Below are 12,656 nucleotides of genomic sequence, written 5' to 3'. Positions count from 1 at the left end.
ACTCGAGGGCGGTGTAGGGTCGCAGGTTCCCCCATCGTGAGGGAGGGGCCGGATTAGGACGCCCGGCCTCTCTAGAAGCTGCGTGGGGGCGCGGACTCTCACCCCCTTCAGCGTGGGGGGAGGGGCGGCCCTGGAGGCCCCTCCCCCGGCCGTGGGGGAGGGGCAGGTTTGGGACTGGGCCCCCCCCAGGGCTTAGGGGCGGGGCCGAATGGACGCGGGCTCCCCTCCCCCGCCCGTGGGGGAGGGGACGGGCTGGGGGAGTTGGGGCGCGCTCCCCTCCCCCCCCCCACCCCCCGCCCCCCCCCCCCGGGGCCCTGGCCTTGGGGGGAGGGGCCGGCCGGGGCGGCGGAGGCGGCCCCCCCTGGCAGTCCTCCCGGCCGGGGTCGGCGCGCTGGCGGCCGTTCCCCCGCCCCGGCGGAGGTCACTGCCCGTGCCGGTCCCTCCCGCCGTCCCGCCCTCTCTCGCCGCCGCCGCCGCCGCTCCCGCCCCAGCCCCCCCCCACTCTCCGCTCTCGGGAGCGAGGAGCCGCCAGCGCCCCCGCCCCGCCGCCGCCGCAGCGCCCTCGGCCGCCATTCGGCACCCGAAACTTTCCAGCGCCCGCGCCTCTCGGGGACTCGCGGCGGCGGGGCGGGGGCGGCCCGGGGGCGGCGCGAGGCTGCTCCGGGGCGCCGGGCCCTCCTCGGCCGCGGCACGGCCCGGGCTCGGCGACGGCCGGCGGCAGGGAGGCTCGGAGCGCGGCGGCGCCGCCACAAGTTGCGCTGCCGGCGGCGAGGTGAGTGCGCGGGGCTCGGCCGGCCGGGCGCGGGGCAGGGGGCGCAAACTTCTCCGGTGGGGGTGGGGGGGGTGCTGGCGGGCGGCTCGGGGCGCCCGCACGCTCCGCCCGCCGCCGGGGCTCTGGAGGGGCAGGTCCCCAACTGTCCCCAGGGCTCAGGCAGGGGTGCGGCGCGCTCCCTGCAGGCTGAACAATACCCCGATGTGGCCGCTCCCCAAAGTGCCGGCGCGTCGGGGGCGGGCGGAGGCTGGCGCGCGGGGGGTGGGGGGGGGGCTCTGTTTGGGGAGGGGAGGCGGCCGGTAAGTTTGGGGAAGCGCTCGGGCTGTCCCCCGGCGCCCCTTTGTCTGTGTCTTCTGGGGCTGGCGGGGCGAACCTGCGCCGCCGCGGGATCCCCCCGTGGGGGAGGGGCGCCCCATTCATCCCCGGGCGCCGGCCAGCCCGCCCGGGACCGGCTGGAAGCGCGGCGGCGCGCGGTGGAGTGAGTGGCGGGCGAGGCGGCGGCGCGGGCCCGGCCGCCGCTCAGTTTCCGAGAGGCAGAAACTGTCAAGGAAGTCGGGAGCTCCCCGGCCCGAGCGAGGGGACCCGGCTAGGGGCGACATCGGTGGGTGGAGGGCGGGGGGCGCCCTTGGTCAGGCGGGGTCTGCCGAGTGCGGCCTGGAGAGGGTGCAGACCTGTTGCTCCCGGGCTCGGCGGGGTGGGGGGGCGGGAGGGGTAGGGGGTGGAGGGGGGAGGGGTGGCCCCCCTTCGGTGTGTTGAGCTGGGCACTCCAGGGGGACTATCCCTATGGGGGGGGCGGTGCTCGGAACGGCGTGGGGGTGTGCCTTCGGGTGTCGGTGACCGTCTGGTATATGACAATTTGGGGTCGCTAGAGGCCCGCCCGCGCTGGGGTAGGTCCTGGACTTCACGTGCGTCGCCTGCGCGCGCGGTCAGGCCTCGGCCCGGACTCGCTGCACGGCCTGGCATTCTCCGAGCCAACTGCCTTGGAAATTCCACAAAGTTAGAGTCGGTGGTGTGTGTGTGTGTGTGTTTTTTTCCTCCTCTTAGTCGGTAATGTTGTGGAGCAGAACCCAGAAAGAAACAAAAACTCGCTTGCTGTCGCATCCTCGACTGTTTCTGGTTTGCATTGTCACATGTGGCTTTACCCGACTTCTGGCTGTTTTTCTCCTGAAGTGCCGCCTGAGTCCCTAGTTTAACCTGGAAGGGGAGGGGTGGGACTCTAGCTGGGACGGGGAGAGCCCTCCTCAGGTCCCGAGCGTTGGTTTCCGGGTAGCAAATGGCTCTTGACGATTTTATGAAAAGTTTACAACTAGTCATTCCTGGAAAAGAGATGATGGGGGGGGGCGGGGAGGGGGGCGCGTAGGCAAGAATGTTGAGTTTGGCACAATTAAGACATCGAGATGACACTTTAGTTTTAAAGGATGTTAACGTTTCAAATGTGCTGCAGATCGTCCTGGAAAACCACCCAGCTGGATAACTAATCTAGGGATAAAAGTTGAAGTTCATCATTTGACCCAGTTGCTAAAATAGCCCTCAAGGAGATTCCAGCTCTTAAATGAAATGTGCACCTGTGGGACAAAAATGGGAGATTTTGGGTATTTTGTTTGGTGGCGTGCCCTGTGGGGCCAGTGTCAGTGGATCCTCTGGGATTGGCTTTTCTTTCTGCTTTTATCCACAGCTTGGTCAGTCCAGTAATTATCAACACCCCCATTTAAATTTCCCAAACCTCAGTGCTCCTGAATGCCCGCATGTGTTAGGGGGTTGGGGAAGGATGGTGCGCAGGTGCTGTTAGTGTTGAATCTCATCTCTACCTGTGGGAACTTCGGGCTCCCTCCTCCGTCAGGAGTTTGCCTGAATGGACAAACTTCTCCGTCAGGAGTTTGCCTGAATGGGCCGTTAGGAGGGGTTCAGTGGGCTCCAGAGCCTGCAGAGAGGTGGACAGAGCCCTTGGACCCAGCTCTGTCAGGACACCTTGCTTGGCTAGAAACCAGCCTTTGTCCCCATTTGGCTTGAAGTAGCGAAAGGGTCCACCCTCTTAACACTCTGCCGCTGACCTTGAAGGTCTGCAGCTTTTCTGAGTGTCCTTTCTATGTGTGCAGAAATGAGACTTGAAATCCTGGTGCTCATTGAGTCCTGGGAGGGAGAGAAAGAAAGAACGTGTGTGTGTATGTTTTCTGGAAACTATAAAGTTGCCTGTAAATTTTAGTTGTTCCTGTTAGCAAATCGAATAATTGTCTACGCGTTACTTGAAGGCCACGCACTGAGGATTTTACAGGCACTTGATGCCCCTGTGTGTGGTACTTCTTGCCATCCTGCTGTAGGGGACACTGAGTTGCTAACATTTAGGGGAGGAAGGATTGTCTGATTCTTGAAGCCCAGCTCTTATGCTTGGAGTTCCTGTTTTCCTGTTTACCTAGCACGAATTTTCACATTTGGAGACCTAAAGTTCCTTAAAATGACATGCACGCATTCACGAATGAGAACGTACATTGAAATCTGTTCAGAGATACAGGCCCAGGGGTTCCAGTGAGTCAGGAAACATCGACCTCAGCGGAGGGACTGCTTTCTATAGTTTCACTGTCCAGTATAGTAAGCACTAGCCACATGTGAATATTTAGATTCAAATTAATTAAAACTAAATAAAATAAACAATTCTGTTGAGTTCCTGTAGCGATAACTCACATGCTCGGTAGATGCCTGTGGCCAGTGGCCACTATATGAGCCAGCACAGGACATGCGGAAAGTTTCTTAGAGGGTGCTACTCTATAGTTACTGCAAGGAAATATTAATAAAAGTTGGTGTACTTTTTGTAGGGGGAGGGGAGAAGTTGTTAAAATTTGAAATAATTCACAGATAAACCTTTAAAAAAAACCGAAAGACCCATTTCAGCTATGATTTACCCAGGAAAGTGATTTCAGTGAATGGATTGTTATTTGTTTTTGTTGTTTTTTTAAAGTGGGCTTCATGCCCAATGTGGGGCTTGAATTCACCCCCTGGGATCAAGAGTCGAACGCTCTACCAACTGAGCCAGCCAGGCCCCCCCAGTGAATGGAATCTTGATCTGAAATTGACAGCAATTTTGGATTGAGGTGCTTTGGACCAGTTCTGAATTAGAAAACCGGAACCGCAAGCCCGAGTCTCCCACTGAGTGTTTAACCTTGGGTGAGGCCAGTAGCCTCTCATCTCCGTGCGTCCTTTTTCCCCACCTGAAGAAAGGTATAGCCATTAGCCAGTCCCCAAGGTGCCTGCCTACGCAGATGGTGGGGACTGTCCTTGGGATGGTGGAGCCCAACTTGTCAGCATCGGTGAGGCCCTGTGTGGGTGATTGAGGGTGCGGCCATGTGTGATGTGTTTTAGCCTCTGTTTGCTGTGGATACCACAGGCTTTCAGCCCCCCACCCCCGACCTGATAAGTCTTAGTTTTGAGGTTCAGTCTCTTGAGGTCAAAATCTTCCGTATTAAAAAGGCAGATAAGGAATCCTTCCAACAGAGTGAGATTTCACAATCGTCAAGAGTATTTTTTTTTTTTTTTTTTTTTAATGGCTGAGTACTAGCTGTTTCCTGTACACCAGGTCCCTGAGTCAGGATGTTATTTTTATTAGTTGCTGTGATCTTTGCACAGCTCTTTGTATTTTTTATAGTAATTGGCTAGAAATTTTATTTGTAAATGAGGGTGGGGGGAAAACCAATTTTGTGTCTGCCAGAGAGAGAGGTGACTTCCCAGATCACCTTTCTGCCATTTGTACTCACTTATTTTTGTTTCTTCAGGGCTCTGGCGTTACCCGTCAGCTTTTGGCAGAAAGTACTTACGAAATACCTAGGATGTCCCTGATTGTCTTCCAGAGGTGGAAGAAGGGTCTTCGCAGGAGGAGGCCAGGCCCACGGAAGCCTTCTGATTCTCAGTTACCTGGTGGGCCGGTGAGCAGCTCAGCTCAGCTCACCTGGGGCTGCCCCCTGCCTACTTCCCGCTGGGGGGTCCGGATTCCTGGGGTCTGCGCACGAGGCACTGGCAGGCCGATCTGGCCTAGACCGCAGCCCCGATGGCTCTTTGGTGCGACAGGACGCTGTCTCAGCGGTGGTTTCCTAATCCTGGCGTTTGCCCTCTCTTCCCCTCTTAAAAAAAAAAAAACGTGGAACATACAATAAGTTGTTGGCCTTTCACCCCTGAAGACTTTTGTTTATAGGGGTACCTGGGTGGCTCAGTCGGTTGAGAGTCTGACTTCAGCTTAGGTCATCTCGCGGTTCACGAGTTTAAGCCCTGAGTTCGAGCTGTGAGTCGGGCTCTATGCTGACAACTCGGAGCCTGGAGCCTGTTTCGGATTCTGTGTTTCCCTCTCTCCCTGCCCCCCACCCCCGCTCACGCTCTGTCTTTCAAAAGTAAATGTTAAAAAATAATTTAAAAAAAAAGACTTTTATTTTTTAAAGTTTTTTTTTTTCTTTCCCTCCTGAGAGGAAGCACTTATTCACAAGTGGAGAGGGGCAGGGAGAGAATGAGAGACAGAGATAGAGAATAAATCCCAAGCAGGCTCCTCACTGTCAGTCTCCAACTCATGAACCAGGAGATCAGGACCTGAACTGAAGTCTGACGCTCAACTGACTGAGCCACCCAGGCGCCCTGCCCCTAAAGACTTTTAAAATATAGTTTCGGGGCGCCTGGGTGGCGCAGTCGGTTAAGCGTCCGACTTCAGCCAGGTCACGATCTCGCGGTCCGTGAGTTCGAGCCCCGCGTCAGGCTCTGGGCTGATGGCTCGGAGCCTGGAGCCTGTTTCCGATTCTGTGTCTCCCTCTCTCTCTGCCCCTCCCCTGTTCATGCTCTGTCTCTCTCTGTCCCAAAAATAAATAAAAAACGTTGAAAAAAAAAATAAAATATAGTTTCAATTGGGAAGCAAGGCTAAAGTCATTTTGTAAACACTTTTTTTTGTAACTTGGAGATAAACTACCCCCCCCCCCCCCAACTATTTTTAGTATTGAAGGAAGTAACTGACCTCTTGAGTGGGAGACTGGATGTGAGTTTCCCCCTCAGGTCTTGCCCTCCTCGGCCTTCCCCCACCCCCCACATCCTTTCCCTGGGGTTTGACCAAACTACACTGGCCAAATCGGCCAGATGAGACGCAACAAAGCCAAAATAAAAACTGGATGTGGGAAGGGACTGGCGAAGTCAACATGTTTATGTAGGCAAAGAGAGCCTCATCTGAGAAAATGAGTTCAAAACCTCAGGGGAAAAACGCAGCCATCAAGGAATTCGCTTCCCCGGGTGGCTTTGTGACCAGGGTGCGGGGAACTTGACTAAAGACGGTCGTGTTCACTTGGGGCCCCTGGGTGGCTCAGTCGGTTGAGCATCTGACTTTGGCTCAGGTCGTGATTTTGTGGTTCGGGGGTTCCAGCCCCACATTGGTCTCGCTGTTGTCACCACAGAACCCGCTTCGGATCCTCGGTCCCCCTCTCTGTCTGCCCCTTCCCTGCTCGCACTCTCTCTCACAAAAATAAATAAACATTAAAAGAAATACATGGTTGTGTTCACTTGAGTGGACGGGTTTGTCCCCATATCGCTGCTGTTAAATGCTTATTGAGAATCTGCTGTGAGTGAAGACTGCAGACGTGTCCTGGAACCCAGTAAGAAAAGACAAAATTGGGGCAAATTTAAAGTTAATACACTGGCAAAGATGTTTTTTAATTTCGCAGAGGAAGCCGGGTGCCATTTATTTTGCTTATGTTTGTTCTTGGCAGACGGGAGCAGAGGTGGAGATGGGATGATACACAGGTGCAAAAGAAAGGAACGTCTTCTGAGGTGAAGGCAGGGGATGCTTTGTGGGAACTGGGCTTGGAACCCTCAGCTCTAGGATCTTGAATGAACTCATGGTTCTCAGGGCATTTCAGCCTCCTACTTTCAAAGGTGTTTGGCAATGTCTAGAAACGTTTTCAGTTGTCACAGCTTGGGGGAAGGGCATGGTGGTGCTCCTGGCACCTGCAGGGGGCGGGGAGGGGGGGCGGTCTGTGGATGCTGCCGAATAGCCTACATTGCACAGGACAGTCCCCACCATGAGGAATGATGGGCACCCAAATGCCAGTGGTGCCCAGGTGGGGACACCAACCCTGAATTAAACAGCATACAATCCTGTTGGGGAAAGAGGAGGGGGCAGGGGGAAGGTGGGTACCAAGAAAAACCTGTGTATCAAGTTCTGTGCTCCCTTTTTTTCTTTGTTTTTAGGTTTTTATTTTGAGAGAGTGCAAGCTGGGGAGGGCAGAGAGAGGGAATCCCAAGCAGACTCTGCACTGCCAGCACAGAGGCCTGTGTGGGGCTCGGACTCATGAACCCTGTATGAGATCATGATCTGAGCCGAAGTGAAGAGTCGGATGCTTAACCGACTGAGCCACCCAGGCGCCCGTCACGTTCTGTGTTCTCAAGGCACACCTGTCCGTTTTGGGAATCTGTTAGGAAGCGAATTACATCCTCTGGCAGATTGAGACAGGAAGTTTGCAGTGTTCACAGGGGAAGAGGAGACAGGCTGAGTGCACTTCGAAGACGGAATGAAAAGACCAAGAGGGCCGTGTGTGTGTGTGTGTGTGTGTGTGTGTGTGTGTGTCGTGTCGTGTCGTGTCGTGTCGTGTCGTTGCCCAAGCTCCGCCTCAACACCAGGAGTTCAGAGACCCCAGATGCAGGTGTTTCTTGAAGGCGTGTTTCTGGACTTTTTCCTCTTGGTTCTATGGATGTCGTGCATTTGCTAGGTCTTACTTTGGGTCAGCTTCTGTGTACTGACGCTACTTATTCTGGAAAAAATGGCACCTGTCTCGTGTTTATGCAGTGACATGGGGGTCACCCTGGAGTTGAAGTTACCCCAGTACTACAGGCTGTGCAGGAGCTCGTGAGCGTGGGGGCGAGTGAGTGAAGTTTCGGCCGCTCTCGGGACTCGGTGCTGCCTCTGTGTCCATCCGTTCTCTGACTCTCGAACTTCACAAACTGGGGCAGCCAGACATGGATCTACATTTTCCAAGGATCCCCTGGAAGAGGTGCCCTGTTAGCGTCTAGAGTCCGGTCCTGCTGTGTGTCTGGTCATCCTGAGCCCGCCAGTGAGCCCAGAGGAGCACCAGGCCTGGCCTGCACGGGTGTCTTCTGGGCCCTTGGTGGCCGTGGGGCAGGTGACGCAGCTGTGGGGGGAACTTCGTCTGTAGACAGCTTGCCTTGCGCTGGCCCGCCTCTTTGGGCAGATCAGTTTCTTTCTCTAGCATTAGTTTTCTCATTTAGAGAGAGAGAAAATAGAATCTATTTCTCAGGCTTGTGGCATTAAAGGAGATAGGATTATTATCCTGCCTGGAGCCCCGCCTGCCGATACCTTCCTCCACTCCGAGGTTGGGAATTGGGTGTGCAAATGCATCTTTATTAGTTAGGATGGTCTCCAGCGCTTGCTTCCTTTTCCTTATCTCTTCCTCCCCACCCCCTCCCCACCTTAAGTTGAATTTCACTGCTGCTTATATATGTCTTTATATATAATTTTTCATATCGTTCTATAAGATTGGTTATTCTCTCTTCCTGTGTACAGTTTTGTGAATTTCACTACACGCGTAGCTTTGTGTAACCAACACCAAAAGATGGATACGGTACAAGTCTGTCACCCCAGAGGCACCTGTGGTGCTTCCCTCCATAGTCACCCGGCCCCCACCACTAACTGAAGTGCTCACCCAACAGCTCTGCCCACTGGGTCTTGGTAATTGCGTTTCAACTCTGGATCAGATGCCTTATGGAAAACCCTTCCACTCTCCCAGCACCTTCCTTTGTGTTTCTCTCTGATGGCACATGAACTTCACACTTTCGCACACATGGCCCTGTGTGTTTGCCTCAGAACAGCAGGGTTTGCACTGTGGGTATTATCAAAAGCAGGGAGAAGAAACCCTTACTGCTTTTTAATATTTGTAGGAAGCCATGGAGTCAGGATACCAGGTGTCTTGTTGGGGCAGCCAAAGATCTTCTGCTCTTTTCCTGTACTGGTTAGTCCTCGCCGCCAGATGAGTTGAAATGGGATGTTTTCTGATGCACTTTCAGAAAAACGTTTCCTGAATATTTCTGCCTCACCCCCCCAAACATGCTTAGTATGTGAACTGTGTCAGTGAGTTATAAAGTCCTGTCTTCGGTTTCAAAAAACAAGACCCACGCGTGGAGTTGTTGCGTTTTTTGCCAATGAGGGTAGTAATTGGAAAAGAAAACAAGCTAAAAATATAGTTGTATTTGCATCACTTTGTTGTAGAAATAAAATGAATTCCTATGTCTGTGCGTCTCTGTAGTTGTTGACCTGTGCTTTAGGCTGTAATTTTCAGTTTTTGTGGTCTAATAGGAGACGGCATGTTTTCTAGAGGAATGGGCTTGGTGTTTGGCTTTGGCCAGATCCTGCCCTGGGTGGTCCGCCTGCTTGCGTGACATCGTTTAAAACCTGTGCGCGTCCTCACCTCTAGAGGTGGAGTCAGCGCAGGTGAGCTGATCTGGAGACTTCTATCTTGTGGGGAGATTTTAATTTGGAAAACGGATATTACTCGTGTGTTGGGGCAGCTATCTTTTTAAAACTTAAAAAAAGTGTTTATTTTGAGAGAGAGCGAGAGCACGTGCACACGTGAGCGGGGGAGGGGTAGAGAGAGAGGGAGAGAGAGAATCCCAAGTAGGCTCCATGGAGCCTGACAGCATGGAGCCTGACTCGGGCTCAAACTCACAAACCATGAGATCATGACCTGAGCCGAAGGCAGACGCCCAACCGACTGAGCCACCCAGGCGCCCCTACCCCATTTTTTTTTAAAAGAATGGTTAAGGATTATATTAAAAAGTATAAGTAAACTGGTGTTTATTTATGTCCCCTGCTTTGACTGTCACTCTATCCACTAGCGAAATAGGTGATTTTGACTTAACGTTGATAACTTAGTTATATATTTTGCTTAACACAGTACACATCGAATCAGAAAATACTTTGGGCTGTTGGGTGACTCTGAATAATTTGTATGCGTTTTGTGGTTTCCCAATCTCAAGAGACATTGTAAAGCACAAACAATGCTTATGGTAAAATTCACAGTGTTTATTCCTTGAAAACTTTGTCTGCTTTGAATTCTTGTGATTCCCCCTTCCCCCCTCTGGTGGATGCAGCCAGAAGGCTTTGAAGAAAGTGTGTTTTCTTCGTTGCTTCCCTGGAACCCGGAACCCAGAATATGACCCTAGATAGCCATCGTGGAGCACTTTCCCATCAACCCCCACAGGAGTGCAGATGCAGAGGGAGGTGTTGAGGGCTCCCCACGCCCCCCAAGCCTGATTACCTTCCCACTTTCTAAGAAATTGAAAACTTTCCTAAAGTCTACTGAGAACTAGGTAACCAGCATCACCCAAGCTGGAGTGAGTTTAAGGGGACACTTCATTTCTCACAGCGCTACATTTCTTCCTATGATCAAGAGTCTGTGCAAACATCTGGTATGGTTCAGTTCTGGTATTGTTCTGTTCTGCAAACGTTTCCGCTTGTTTGAATATCCCAGTAGGTGGAAACGTGGACAAAAAGAAGCTTACTATATGCGATGCTATTTTATTAAATCACAAATAACAAAAACTTTAATACTGTAAGACCGTATCAATGGTCATAAGAAGTGGAGAAAAATTCAGCACCCCTGAGCAGTGATCTCTGTTCTGGTGCGTTGCAGGGAGTACTTAGTCTTAACCGGGTCAGCGCTGTTCCTCCAGTTGTCTTGTAATCTTGACATCCATTTGAAGAGGAGAAACGAGACCGTGGACAGGAAGTCTGTCACCGAAGTCATGCCGTGCAGAAGGCTGTTGCATCAGTATGCAAACCTAATTCCCAGCACTGATAAAGTTCCAGGCGGTTGTAAAAAAGTAGGGTTCCAGGTGGTTGCAGAGTGGTACGTTGTATTTGATAAAAGCAGTTGAGTTGAGAATTGATGTCTCTACCATTTGGTTCGTGTGGGGAACGGATTAAACTTGGGTCCCTGCCTTAGGTTCTTTTTCCAACAGAATCTTATCAGGCACTTGAGACCCACACAGCTTTAATGCCAACTCGTGTTGGTAAAGACTCAAGCATTCAGTTACCGACTTGACAACAGTGATGGCCAGCTCCTGACAGTCACAGATCAGTCTGGGAGACATGATTTGCTTTAACTTTTAACTTGGTTATGAGAAAATACCCATTCGGTTTGTTTCTAAGACGCAGGGGTGATTCTGTGCCAATTTCAACCATTTCCAGGGATTTGTAGCAAAATGCTTTCGAAAAGCCCTAGCCAAGAGAAACAACATTGGAGGTACACCCAGCTCTGAAGTTGATGAAAATAAGAATTAATGATCTTACGTGTCTAGTGCATGACAGAAATGATTGTAGACCAGATGAGAACAAGGTGAGAGGCCTTTGGAGGTTAGAGTTGCCTTATAAATTTCATGGGAGTCTCTGATAAATTTCATGGGCTTCTGAGTACATTTCCTTGAAACCAGTAATCTCCACATTTTGTTGGGGGCAGTGTTAGGTTTTAATTCCCAAAGTGCCCTCCCCGGGTCGACTTCATGTTCTCTGGGCAGGTGCACAGCGAGATTTATTAGGGCGTAGGAAGAAACTGAAAATGTCCACGTTCTCTGTGTCTTGATACTTAGAAGATGTCTCTTTTTGTGGTCTGTGAAAAATGCATGTAACAATTGGTTGAGTGCTGTGTATAGTTAATAAATAAATTTCGTGAGTTGGGGGCACACGTTAGAAACTTTTTCGCTGATTAGGATTTGCAATGAAAGAACATTTAGACATTGCTGAATGGGTCCCCGGACACAGATGTATTCCCCCCTCTGGCTTTAGCTGCCAGAGTGTGTGTGTATATGTGCATGCTTGGATCTATCGGATTTTGTGTGTTTTAAAAGCTGAAAAAATATTCATGCTTTAGAACCAGATGACAGAATCTCCGTTGCAGGTGCGTGCTGTGCTTTTTACGCATTTCATGACTCTGCAGTGTTTTCATAATCACTTAATTCTGTTTATAAATCAGCTGCACTCATTGATGGTTGCCCTCAGGGCTCCTGAGAAACAGGCTTGTTGAAGAGATTCAGACCTTAGAAGACAACCAACGTGAGATGGTGCGGGAACAGGATTGTGATGAAAGTCTTTAGGTACCTTCAGTCTGCCTGTTTCCTTGTTGGGTCTTTTTCCAGAGACAAGTTTCATTGATCACGGTTGTTATTTAACACATTTTCAGAAATATTTCATGACAGAGGTTGTTTTTTTTTGTTTGTTTGTTTTTTAAAGACAAAACTCCCTTTAGTTGATGCTGTACTGCTGGTGTTACAGAGAGTAAAGGTAAAAATTCACGGGGCCCTTGGATGGCTCAGTCGGTTGAGCGTCCAGCTCTTGATTTCCGATCAGGTCACGATGTCATGTTTGTGGCATAAAGCTCCATGTCTGGCTCTGTGCTGACAGTGCAGAGTCTGCTTGAGATTCTCTCTCCCTCCCTCTCCCGCTCTCTGCCCCTCCTCCACTTGAGCACATGCACACTCTCTCAAAATAAATAAATAAACATTTAAAAAATTAAGTTCACGATTCAGACTACACTGTGAGCTCTGGAGGTGAGAACCGAGACTCGCCTCCTCACCCTTGAAGTCTTTTGTCTGAGCTCGTTTGCTGTGGAGGCTGAAGGTTTGGTTTTCATGAGACTAAATGTCAACCCGCAAGTCGTTGCAGGGTTTCCACATCAGCCTTTTTGTTTGTTTAACTTGAAATGGTTGATAGGTTATCCTTGGTTTTTCTGTGTAATTTTTGGTGTTCGCATCAATTTTTCCCTTTGTGAATACTGAATTTGCAGTATAAGTCTGTACGTAAAACGAAACTGGGAGACTTGCGAGTGAATTCAAAAGCCTACAGGTGAACGCTTCTTGTTCA

At 51.3% G+C, this 12,656-nt stretch overlaps 1 protein-coding gene across 8 annotated transcripts in view; it reads left to right on the top strand.

Annotated features, from left to right (window-relative positions):
* The first annotated feature begins 492 nt into the window (after nt 1-492).
* TBL1X (transducin beta like 1 X-linked) overlaps nt 493-12,656 on the top strand; it is a 229,248-nt gene continuing 217,084 nt past the window's right edge. For all 8 annotated transcript variants that reach the window (XM_081792571.1, XM_081792568.1, XM_081792569.1 and 5 more), the window contains exon 1: nt 493-772. The gene's annotated coding sequence lies outside the window, so the exon portion shown is untranslated. The remainder of the gene's footprint in view (nt 773-12,656) is intronic.

The sequence above is a fragment of the Panthera onca genome, chromosome X (genome assembly GCF_046562875.1).
Source record: "Panthera onca isolate mPanOnc1 chromosome X, mPanOnc1 haplotype 2, whole genome shotgun sequence".
Lineage (NCBI taxonomy): Eukaryota > Metazoa > Chordata > Mammalia > Carnivora > Felidae > Panthera > Panthera onca.
Note: the sequence above shows the minus strand (reverse complement) of the source record. Positions and strands in the feature narration are given on the sequence as shown.